At 40.1% G+C, this 12,211-nt stretch overlaps 1 protein-coding gene across 3 annotated transcripts in view; it reads left to right on the top strand.

Annotated features, from left to right (window-relative positions):
• The window catches only part of TSHR (thyroid stimulating hormone receptor), a 177,574-nt gene that overhangs the window by 147,363 nt on the left and 18,000 nt on the right, over positions 1-12,211 (top strand). The window lies entirely within an intron of this gene.

The raw sequence follows: 12,211 nt of genomic DNA on the forward strand, positions 1-12,211 counted from the left end.
AAACAGACTGAAATGCAATGCCTTTCACAACAGCAGGAGTTCTCTAATGTCTAAATTATGTAACCCATTTTTATAAGCTTTAGTGTACCACTGAAAATTACTTTGATAGTCTCACTTAATATTATATCTCCTAAGAAATCTCTATGATAATATCCTTGAGTTTTCCTTACAGGTATCAACAAAAACAAAGTTCAAAAATAAACTTTTGTTGCTATTAGCTAATCAAATTAATCATTTGAAAATCCAAGGGTGGTGGCACTGCCATTTTGGTTTAGAGAAAGTAAGCCTTTTATGTTTTCCTTATTGACTCTTAATGATTCTCACAAGACCGCACTTTTACGTGGTTGAAAAATTACTACAGGATTCTTTTTAGCATGCCTGGAGTCCACAGACATGTTGAATACATGATTTTTTAGGTTGCTCCTAGGCAAAATAATTTTTTCTTGAGGTATAATCTATAAACAATAATATGCACATATTTTAAGGATTCAGTTTGATAAAGTTTGACAAAACTATGTTACACCACCCCAATCAAAGCTTAGAACATTTCCGTCATCCCAGAAAGTTCTGTCATGCTGCTCCACCCTTCCATAGACAACCACACTCTTTTTATTTTTCTTGGGTAAATATATAGGAGCCTGGGTCCTAGGCTAGGCATGTGTTTAAGTTTATAGCTGCCAAACTATTTTCCGAAATGGTTGTTTCATTTTCTTTTCCCATCAGCAAGATAGGAGAGATTCACACTAGGCAACACCTTGTATTCTCAATCTTTTGGATTTTAGTTATTCTGGTAGATGTAAAGTGGTATCTCTTAATGGTTTTAATTTGTATTCCTGTCGATTCATGATGTTGAAGATTTTTTCATATGTCTACTGGCTACTTGTATACTTTTTATGAAATGCTTGTTCAAATCTTAACCCATTTTTTTTATTGGGTTGTTCGTCTTTTTATTATTGACGATATTCTGGGTAATTTTTTGGCCTAGACCAAAATCAGTTTTAGTCCTAACTAACACCCTTCCTGAGTCCCTAGGTAGTTCAAATGGTTAACACGCTTAACTGCTAACCAAAAGATTGGAGGTTCAAGTCTATCCAGAGGCACCTGAGAAGAAAGTCTTTGCAACCTGCTTCCAAAAAATCAGCCATTGAAATCCATATGGAGCAAAGCTCTACTCTGACACACATGATGTCACCATGACTTGGAGTCAACTTGACAGCAACTGGTTACCACACCTGTGCCATGCAAATTTCATCCTGTCTTGCCCTTTTCCCTTGCCTTGCTAAGGAGAAATGACTAATCCAAAACAAAATAGTGCAAGGTGTTCATTGACTCACTTATTTGATGGGCATTTTATTGAGCACCTACTGAGTTCCATAAAGGTTATAAGACTGAAAAAAACACAGCCACTGCTTTTAAAGACTTTACAATCAAATTCAGGAGAAACGTGAATAAGTAACTATAAGTTTAAATGTAAAAAGAGCCATAAGAGATATTTAGAGAATCAAGTTAACATTTCTGAGTAAGGGGGTGTCATGGGTGTGGTTGTGTGTCAACTTGGCTGGGCCATGATTCTCAGTGGATTGATAGTCGTATGATGGTGTGATCACCTCCATGATGGGATCTGCTGTGAGTGGCCAATCAGTTGAAAGGGAGTTTCCTTGGGCGTGTGGCCTGCACTGAATATAAGCGGTTATTCCGGCAAGGCTCATGGGCTTTTCCTCACTCTGTATCCTGTAGCTGGCTCCTATTCTTCTGACCTCCGGTTCTTGGGACTTGAGCTAGTGGCTTACCTGCTGTCTTCCCTGATGATCTTTGGGATTCATCGACCTTCATAGCCTGTGAGCAACAGCTCTGTTCTCCCACCTACCAATCTTGGGTTCACCAGCCCCTGTGGCTGCATGCATCAGGAGAAGCCTCTATCCTGACCCACAGACTTGGGACGTTCCAGCCTCTCCCACAGCGTGGGACATTTCCTTGATATAAATCTCTCTCTATATATATTTATATGCTTCACTAGAGAACCCAGCATAAGACAGGGGATCAGCAAAGGCCTCATTAAAGATGGTAGTATTTGAGAAGTGCTTTGAATAAAGCACAGAATTGCAGCAGACAGATAGAGTTATGAGAGAAAGAACAAAGGCAAGTCTAAGGAACACACAGGAGATGTTCAGAGAACTAAAAACATAATTTAGTCTGGTTTTTGGTTTAGTCCAACTCATAGCAATCCTATAGGACAGAGTAGAACTGCTTCATAGGGTTTCCAAGGCTGTAAATCTTTACGGAAGCAGACTGCCACATCTTTCTCCCATGGAGTGGCTGGTGGGCTCAAACTGCTAACCTTTCAGTTAGCAGCCAAGTGTTTAACCACTGTGTCACCAGGGCTCCTGTCCAAGGGATAAAGGGAGTTATATGAAAGATGTGTTCAAATCATATTGTGGAGAACCTTTGGACCTGACTCAGCAGGTAAAGGTGATCCACTGAAGGGTTACCATGGAAATATAATAATAGTTGTATAATCCATCATAGTTTACGGTTTTGTTCAACTCACTCCCATGGTGTCATGCCTTCTTTCCTTTGCCTCTGTCCACCCTTAACCCTAACCAACATTAATCCTGGGTACCTCTGTCCAAGTGGCTTGGCCAGAATTGCCCATCTGTACTTCCTTGCTTTTTGGCAGGCACTAGACCTTGTCATGCAGTGGTTAAGAGCTCGGCTGATAACCAAAAGGTCAGCAGTCTGAATTTACCAGCCACTCCTTGGAAACACTATGGGGCAGTTCTACTCTGTCTTATAGGGTCGCTATGAGTCAGAATCAACTCGAGGACAATTAAAAAAAAAAATAGTGCTATTGAATAGGTTTGGTTTTTCTGGTTTAGACCTCCCTTAAAGGTGAGGAAAACCAAGCCCCAAAGACCTAATTAGCCCAAAGCTCCTTGTCTTCTTTTCTGTGCTTGCCAAGTGGATCCCGAGAAATAGCAATCTTGGAGAGAAAAGGAACCTGCTGGAGGGCAAAGCCAAGGGAGGTTTGTCCACTACACTGCTTTGCTCACTGACTGTGAAATGAGTTTCAAATAGACTCTCAGGCACCAAGCCAGACCTATGTCAAGAGAGCCAAGTTGGGGAAGCAACCAAAGTGGTTCATCCCTTCTAAGTCACACACACACACACACACACACACACACACACATCTCAGAGGCACAGCAAAGGAGAGGGTCTGCAACACCTTTGTGGAGTAGGTGAGAGCTTCAAGAAAGGTCATACATCTAGGTCAATTGGCATAACAAAGTTTATTAAGAAAGTGTTCTGCATCCCACTTTGGTAAGTGCAATCTGAGTTCTTAGAAGCTAGTGAGTAGCCATGTAAGATGCATCATTTATGCCAGCCCACCTGGAGCAAAGAAGAATGAAGAACACCAAAGACACAAGGAAAATATGAGCCTAAGAGACAAAAGGAGCCAAATAAACCAGAGACTACATCAGCCTGAGACCAGAAAAACTAGATGGTACCCGGCTACCACCAATGACCACTCTGACAGGGAACACAACAGACAGTCCTTAACGGAGCAGGAGAAAAGTGGGGTGCAGAACTGAAATTCTACTAAAAAGACCAGACTTAAATGGTCTGACTGAGACTGGAGAAACCCTAGAAGACATGGTCCCCAGACTCTGTTAACCCAGAACTAAAACTATTCCCAAAGCCAACTCTTCAGACAAAGAATAGACTGGACTATAAGACATAAAATGATACTCATGAAGAGTGAGCTTCTTAGTTCAAGTAGATACAGGAGACTAAATGGGCAGCTTCTGTCCAGAGGCGAGATGAGATGGCAGAAAGTGATAGGAGCTGGTTGACTGGACATGGGAAATCCAAGGTGGAAAGGAGAAATGTGTGGTCACATTATAGGGATAGCAACTAGGGTCACATAACAATGTGCGTATAAATTTTTGTATGAGAAACTAACTTGAGCTGTAAACTTTCACCTAAATCACAAGAAAAGAAAAAGAAAGGTCACAGGAGAATTTGAAGAGGAAGAATTGACAAGTACCCTTTCAGAATTGTGTACATGCTGGCATCTTGCCAAGAACAAGCAGGTGGTCTACACTAGCCCTAGGAATCTTCAAACCAGAGGAGTTTTGTGGACAACTCAGGATACTTGGTTCTCAAAATATTCTAACTTATCAATTGGTAGCATTTCTTATTACCATATCCTCTGATAAAAGAAATCTATAATGATAGAGTTTACTTCTTAGAACTACAGGTAGTGTCTGAATTACAGTGGGGTTCCATTCCAGCAACTCTGTCATAAGTCAATTTTGACATAAGTTGAATACTTCCTTTTTTTTTTTTTGGTTTTCATTATTATTGTCCTCACAACTGGACCAATAAGCAACATCATGATAAATGGAGAAAAGATTGAAGTTGTCAAGGGTTTCATTTTACTTGGATCCACAATCAACAGCCATGGAAGCAGCAGTCAAGAAATCAAAAGACACATTGTATTGGGCATATCTGCTGCAAAGGACCTCTTTAAAGTGTTGAAGAGCAAAGATGTCACCTTGAAGACTAAGGTGCACCTGACCCAAGCCATGGTATTTTCAGTCACATCATATGCATGCAAAAGCTGGACAATGAATAAGGAAGACCAAAGAAGAATTGATGCCTTTGAATTGTGGTGTTGGTGAAGAATATTGAATATACCATGGACTGCCAAAAGAACAAACAAATCTGTCTTGGAGGAAGTACAACCAGAATGCTCCTTAGAAGCAAGGATGGCAAGACTGTGTCTTACATACTTTGGACATGTTGTCAGGAGGGATCAGTCCCTGGAGAAGGACATCATGCTTGGCAGAGTACAGGGTCAGCGGAAGAGGAAGACCCTCAATGAGGTGGATGGACACAGTGGCTGCAACAATGAGCTCAAGCATAACAACGACTGTAAGCATGGCTCAGGACCGGGCAGTGTTTCATTCTGTTGTGCATAGGGTCACTATGAGGTGGAACCGACTCAACAGCACCTAACAACAACAACATCTTTATAAATGCAATCTTTGAACATCTGTGAGCAAACATATGAAAATGATAACATTAGCAAATTACATACTCAACATTGTATGTAGCACATATTACTAATGATAAGATATTAAAAAAAAAAGTCATAAGTGGGCTTGTTGTAACTCAAGTGTGTCGTAAGTTGGGAACTGCTTGTATTGAGAAATCATTTGTAGTACCCAACTAGGTAGCTGACTCTTGGTGGAAAAGAGGTGATGGAGTTATTGTAAAGACCCTCAAAGCCATGCAAAGCAAACCTTTGTGTTTCTTCAATCAAATAAACTACAACTACTATCATCCTCAAAAGCTTTGAATTAAAAATAATAATAAGTTCTCCAAAGCGCTGGGAGCCACCATCCTCAACGACAGTGCATTTTATATCAAGGGATTTAGTCTGAAGAGATGTTTTCATATCTATGCCAGGCCAAAGAATAAACTAGGATGATATTTTATCCTTAAGAAAGAATAACTCACAAATCCATAAACTGTTTCTTTTAATATGGCTTTGCTGAAGTTAATTGTTTAAACAGGGGCTTTTACCTAGATCAAAGCTGATAGAACATAAAAGAATAGTTGTTGACTATGAATCTAATGGTTAACAAGCTTGTAAGATTTTCTAAACCATGAAAATTCTGAACAATTTTATTAGCTAATTATCACTATTTAGCCAGGAGACCCCAACAGTGATGAATCTTAAGAATAAAAATCAAATAGGAGCACAATTTTTTTTTTTTACTGTTCCTCCTTTGCAAACCAAAAACTCATTCTGTCAAGTCGATTCTGACTCCTATAGGACAAAATAGAACTGCCCCACAGGGTTTCCAAGGAGTGGCTGGAGGATTCGAACTCACAGCCTTTTGGTTAGCAGCCGAAAGCTTAACCGCTGTGCCACCAGGGCTTCCCTTTGCAAACGAAGTATAAATAAATCCACCATTTAGTGAGTGTTTACCAAGCTCCAGATTCTGTGTTAAACATTATCATATAAATTTTATCTCATTCTTTCAACCCTAAATGATTCTGACTTTTCTAATTCTAAACCAGTAAAACCAGTTGCGTTGCATCTACTCTGACTCATGGCAACCCATGTGTGTCAGAGTGTGACTGTGCTCCTGTCTACACGGGGTTTTCAATGGCTGACTTCTCAGAAGTACGTCACCAGGGCTTTCGTCCAAGGTACTCTGTATAGACTTGAACCACCAAACTTTCAGTCAGCAGCCAAGTTCATTAACTGTTTGCACCTCCCACGGACCCCTTTCCAACACTATTCCTCTCATAATCGTTGGAGATTTTATGCATTTTAAGTCCCAAATATTTGTGTGATGTTATTGGAAAAGAGATTTCATGCAACAAAATAAATGAGGCAAAAGTCATTTGTACTCTCTTTTGCAGCAAGATTTACTCATGCATTTACAAATAATTAGATGATATTGGGAACAACCTAACAGGTGGGAGGGATAAATCAACCTCGGGTTAAATTTTTCAGTAAACAATCCACAAACGCGAACAGAGCAGTTTTTGATGTGCGCAATTCTTAGGCACAGGATTCTTCCCAAGTAAATATGCATGGGTACTAAATTCTTTGACACTTCTAGGAGTTTTACTCCTTCATTCTGACACACTCTCTCTGCCAAGTCACTGAAATCCATTTTGTTATGTTCTGCCTCTGAGTCTAAAAGAAATGATACATCTTAAAGTGGGCTTTTTATTTCTGACAGGTAACAGCAAGCCCTATCCTTTTTCTGCTGGTGATGGTCAGTTTGTGTGTGTTTGGGGTGGAGAGAGGATGGAATCCAACATTGAGAAGGAAATGTTGTGTGTTTGTGTTTCATGTATGACAATTGGCAGTGACTTGCCAGCGTTTCCTCTTGTCACTCTAGTAGAGCGCTATTAAACTTACTGAATTACGGTGTACGGGCAGTTTTTCACTGCAGGATCCATTAGGCCGAAACAATGAATTCCATGAGATTACATAGGTCGTGAAAGCCATAGGTGTAAACGAAATGTAATTATACAAACTCGGGGGGAGGGCGGAAGGAGGATAACAGTGATATCTCAGCAAAACAAAAGCAATTTTATTTGTCCATCATAGACTTTGAGAAAAACTTAATAATTTATGATCATTGAAATCTTTAGAAAAGCTTTTTTTTTTTTTTTTTACTAATAATAACGGCCGTTGTTAAGCTTCAGCTATGTGCTAGGTCCTTACAGATAGCAGCATCTCCTTGAGCCTTGTTAACTTTCCAGTTGTTGTTAGTTGCCCTCAAGTTAGCTCCAACTCATGGTGGCCTTATGGATAATAGAACCAAACGTTGCGTGGTCTGGCACCATCTTCATGATTGTTGTATCCAGTAGTAGGTATTATTATCCCTATTGTTATCCCTATTTTACAAATGAGAAAACTGTGGTGCAGAGATTATCAGGTAAGCTACCCAAGGTTACCTGGTCATAGTGGTGGTGCACAGATATAAATCCAGTACTAACTAACTCAGAAATACAATATCTTTCTAGCACGCCAGGTCAGCCCTTTTCATGGACGCTTTGTCTCATACCTGCTGCAATTCTTTAACTTTTCTTGATCATTTTCTTAAATTTATGCTTAAAATCATCCAGTGGCTTATCATCTCAAGCAAAAAAAAAAAGCCATAGTCATCACAAATAGCCTACACAGTCCTATGCTGTTGGTCCCCCAGAAGCCTCCCATTATCTCTGGTCCCATCTCCTATTTCTTTCCTCCTCCATCACTCTACTCCAGCCACACGGAACAGGTCACCCCAGGCATGTTCACACCTTGCAGTAGCTGTCCCTCTACCAAGAAAGTTCTTTCCCAGGTATCCATGGGGCTTGCTTCTTCATCTCCTTCAAGTCTTTGCTTAAATGTAAGCTTCTCATTAAGGTCTTCCCCGAATACCTTGTTTAAATTTCCAGTATACCCACCCACTCCTTGTCCCACCTCCCTGCTTCATTTTTCTCCATGATGTTTATCTAGATATTTACTTACTTGTGTTCTCACTGTCTCCCTCCATTAGTACATAAATGCAATGCGAGAAGGAATTTTTGTCTATTTTTTCCACTGTTGTAACCCCAGTCCCTTGAACAATGTTGACACGTAGCAGAAACTCATTAATATTTGTTGAGTGATGAAGAACTTCAAGCCAAAGCAATGGGTGGAGCAAGAATAGTCTCATTTTTCTGTTCATCAATTGTTTTGTCTTGGCATTAAAGTTAGAATAAGAATATCTCTCTCCTTATGGGTTCTCTGAAAATCAGCACACAGTAGCTAACAATTGAAGGAGGTGAAGAAACAAGCCCCATGGATATCTGGGAAAGAACTTTCTTGGTAGAGGGACAGCTACTGCAAGGTGTGAACATGCCTGGGGTGACCGGTTCCATGTGGCTGGAGCAGAGTGATGGAGGAGGAAAGAAATAGGAGATGGGATCAGAGATAATGGGAGGCTTCTGGGGGACCAACAGCATAGGACCGTGTAGGCTATTTATGATGACTGTGGCTTTTTTTGCATAAGATGATAGGGCACTGGATGATTTTAAGCATAAAGATAATGCAAATTCATGTTACAATTCCATCTTCATTTGAGAAAAGTAGTAAAGGCATTTCCTTTTACTGGTGGACATTGACACCTTGGGAATCTTAAAGCAGAATATCCAATTTTAAAACATGCTAGTTATTGGCTAACACTGTAGAAGCATGAACAGTTTATATAAAAAGGAGTTTAGGTGAATGTCCTCCTTCCTCAGTGCTGCTTTTGGGCCACTCTCCCCTCCCTCTTCCTAAAAGCCCTCTCCAACTTTGACTCCCAGGTCATCAGACATACCACCTAATGTCAGTTTTATTGTTATCCATGAGCCCAAAGTCATTTTATTTAATTTATTGAAGGTCTGAGCTCCTGACTCATTTTTACTGGCCTCCCCAATACTATTCCTCTCATAATATTTGGTTATTTCACTGCCCACATAGGTCATTTTTCCTATACTCTAGCCTCTGACCTTCTCTCCTCCAATAAGCTTACCCTCTGCTCTCCCTCCAACCTTCCCGTCCACGACCATACCCTCTTGTCATTACCAATGACTACAAACCCTCTATAATCTCAACTTCAAACATCCTACTGTCTTTCTATCTCTTTCCTGTCAATATGTTTATTCCTTCAAGTCTTTGATCCTACGAGGAGCTATAGTCCGTTACTAATGTTTCACTGTCCCTCACCTTTCTTATGTCTTCACTCCTTCCTTATGCAGCTTAAATTCCATGACCCATCATCATAATCACTGACTTGTACACACAACCAACTAACTACCTTGCCCTCTCCCTCATCATTCTTGCCTGGCAAAACTCAGCCCTGGTTAAATCCAACTCCTGCCTCCTGTGGGCCTGGACCCTTGCAGCTGAGCATGGCATGTGGTTTCACCTCAAATCATTCACCATAAATCAGCCCTAAATACTACCCAGCAATCACACCCCATTTCCCTATTCAGTCTCCCACTCACCTAGATGATCATGTCATACCTCCTCACCTTTCTTCAGCCCTCTATTTCTTCCCACCCATTCTCATGCCCAATTGACCACCTTGATTTCCTTTTCATTGAGAATAAAATCAATCAGAAGAGAATTCCTCATGCTCCCACCACCACATCTTCCCATTTTCCTGCACCTGTGTCCACATCCTCTGTCTCACCTCCTATATTTTAAATCACTTTTTAAGACCAGCCCCTTCGCTAGGGTCCTGGGTCCCATCCCTTCCAACAACTCAAGTGTATTGCTATAGCAGTCCTCTCCCTTCAGTTATATATCATCCATGTGTTACTCTCTACTGGATTATTCCCACCAACATTTAAATATGCTGCAGTTTCTTCCATCTTACAACAGTTTTTCTTGAACCTATAGATTAAAAGACATCTACTGCTCCTTAGAAGCAAGGATGCTGAGACTTTGCCTCATTTACTTTGGACACATCATCAGGAAAGACCAATCGCAGTAGAAAAGTACATCATGGTTGGTAGAGGGTCAGCGAAAACAAGGGAAACCCTCAATGAGATAGATTGACACAATAGCCAAAAGTGAGCTCAAACATAACAATGATCATGAAGATGGTGAAGGACCAGGCAACATTTCATTCCCTTATACATAAAGTCACCATAAGTCAGAGCCCACTCAATGGCCACTAACGATAAGAGATGTATCACCCACATGCAATACCTAGGTCTGCCTGGATCCTGAATCTAATGAGACAACTACCTCACCCCTCTTGAAACATCGATTAAATATTTTATGACCTTAAAAATTTATTTTTTAAGACTTTTTTTTGTCTTTTAGGGATACATATTAAAATATAATTTTGAAATATCCATTCAACTCCATACCCACTTCTCTCACCTCCTTCAGATCTTTCCTCAGCTATCTCCTCAGTGAGGCCTCCAGTCTCTAACGGTGACTCTACTTCTCGGTTCTTCTTTTCCCTCTTCCCTGCTTTACTTTTTCCCACAGTACTAATATATTACACAGTTATTTTTTGTTTAATTGTCCCTCCTCTCTCCACTAGAATGTAAGCACTAGGTGAGCAGAAATTTCTGTCTGTGTAGTGTACTACTCTAGCCCCAATATTTAAAACCGTACCTGAGACATAGGCAATCGAAAAATATTTGTTGAATGAACGAATATCATATTTTTAAATTCTTATAAACAATTTATTAGACAAGCTGACTCTCTTGAACTTATAGTTTTTAAGCCTTTAGGTTATTTTTTAATTCAGTATTGTAGGGTTGCTATGAGTCAGAATTGACTCGACAGCAATGGGTGGTTTTTTGGGTATTGATAAATTAATCAAATTGCTTTTTAAGCAGTAAACAAATCTTTCTATTCTTAGATGCATTTTACCTACCAATTTACAGACGTGACTGCACGTTTATAATGGAGCAGCTTCTGCATGTTGACCTTTAGAAAAACCCACACATATTACAGGCAAACCGAAAAGAGATATTGAACTACTTTACTGTGGGAACATCAGCTAGCCAACTATTGCTTTTTTAATTGCAATTGGATTTTAAATAAGGATCAATCATGATGTCAAAATATCTCACAAAAATGAAAATTGTTCCAATGTTTGGGGGTACTAGAGTTCATAACTGCTTCTGAGGAGCAATTTGTCCTTCCTGTGACTTTAAATATTAGTGGGCTCTTTTCTTCTGGCATCATTAAAAGTCAATTGATGTATATTGACCTGTGTATGACATTGCAGGACTTAGTCTCTCCAAATACAGGTCCTTTTACTTTCATTAGATACATAACTGGAGATGGTTCCCATAACCTAGGCAATTAAACTGCAAATTGTCGGCCAGGACTCAGGTCAGCTGCATTTTATTTTGTGAGTAAATACTTGCTAGGGACAAACTCTCATGGAGTTCAGTGCCTACTGCTTGATGAGCTCTTTGAGGAGACTATCAAGGTCAACGAGAGAGTTCCTCCCACCAGTGACATCATTAAGGGTGATGTCACCCAGTGTGGTAACTCATGGTGTCAGACCCCCCAGTGGACTTCCTCCCCTACCAGGCCATACAGAATCCTTAGTAATGTTTTTTGTACTAATGTTACTCATAAATTGTAATTCCCATATATCACTCCTTCTTTTTCTTTAGTTACTACTACATTTTCAAAAAAGTTTTTGACATAGGATCACAAATACTAATTACTAATTAAAGCTGGATCCAAAAGATTCTTTTAGAATTCAGATCCACATGTTTTCTGCTAGATCAAATATTGATGGGGCAATGGTGGCAAGGAGGCTTAACATGTTTTAGTAATTCCCAGACTTCTAATTTGGGCAGCTGAGTAGATGGAAGTGCCAGTTACTACAATGGGGAAAACAGAGGAGGAGCAGGTTGGAATGGGGGATCAAAAGCTCAGTTTTGAATGTACTTGTTAAGTTGGAGATGCCTGTGAGGCATCCAAGTAGAGATGTCGAAAAAGTAGTTGGATGTACAAGTCAAAATCTGGATTGTGGCAGTATTTCCCAGGTTCTTTGCTTTTGGCTTAAGGTCAGATAAACTCCAAATTGGGGCAAGGAGGAAATTAGCCTTCTTTGAGCACCCACTATATGCCAAGCACCCATTATGTTGCAGGCGTTTCTGTCATAGTTTTACCCACATTTCAAAC

The sequence above is a fragment of the Elephas maximus genome, chromosome 10 (assembly GCF_024166365.1).
Source record: "Elephas maximus indicus isolate mEleMax1 chromosome 10, mEleMax1 primary haplotype, whole genome shotgun sequence".
NCBI lineage: Eukaryota > Metazoa > Chordata > Mammalia > Proboscidea > Elephantidae > Elephas > Elephas maximus.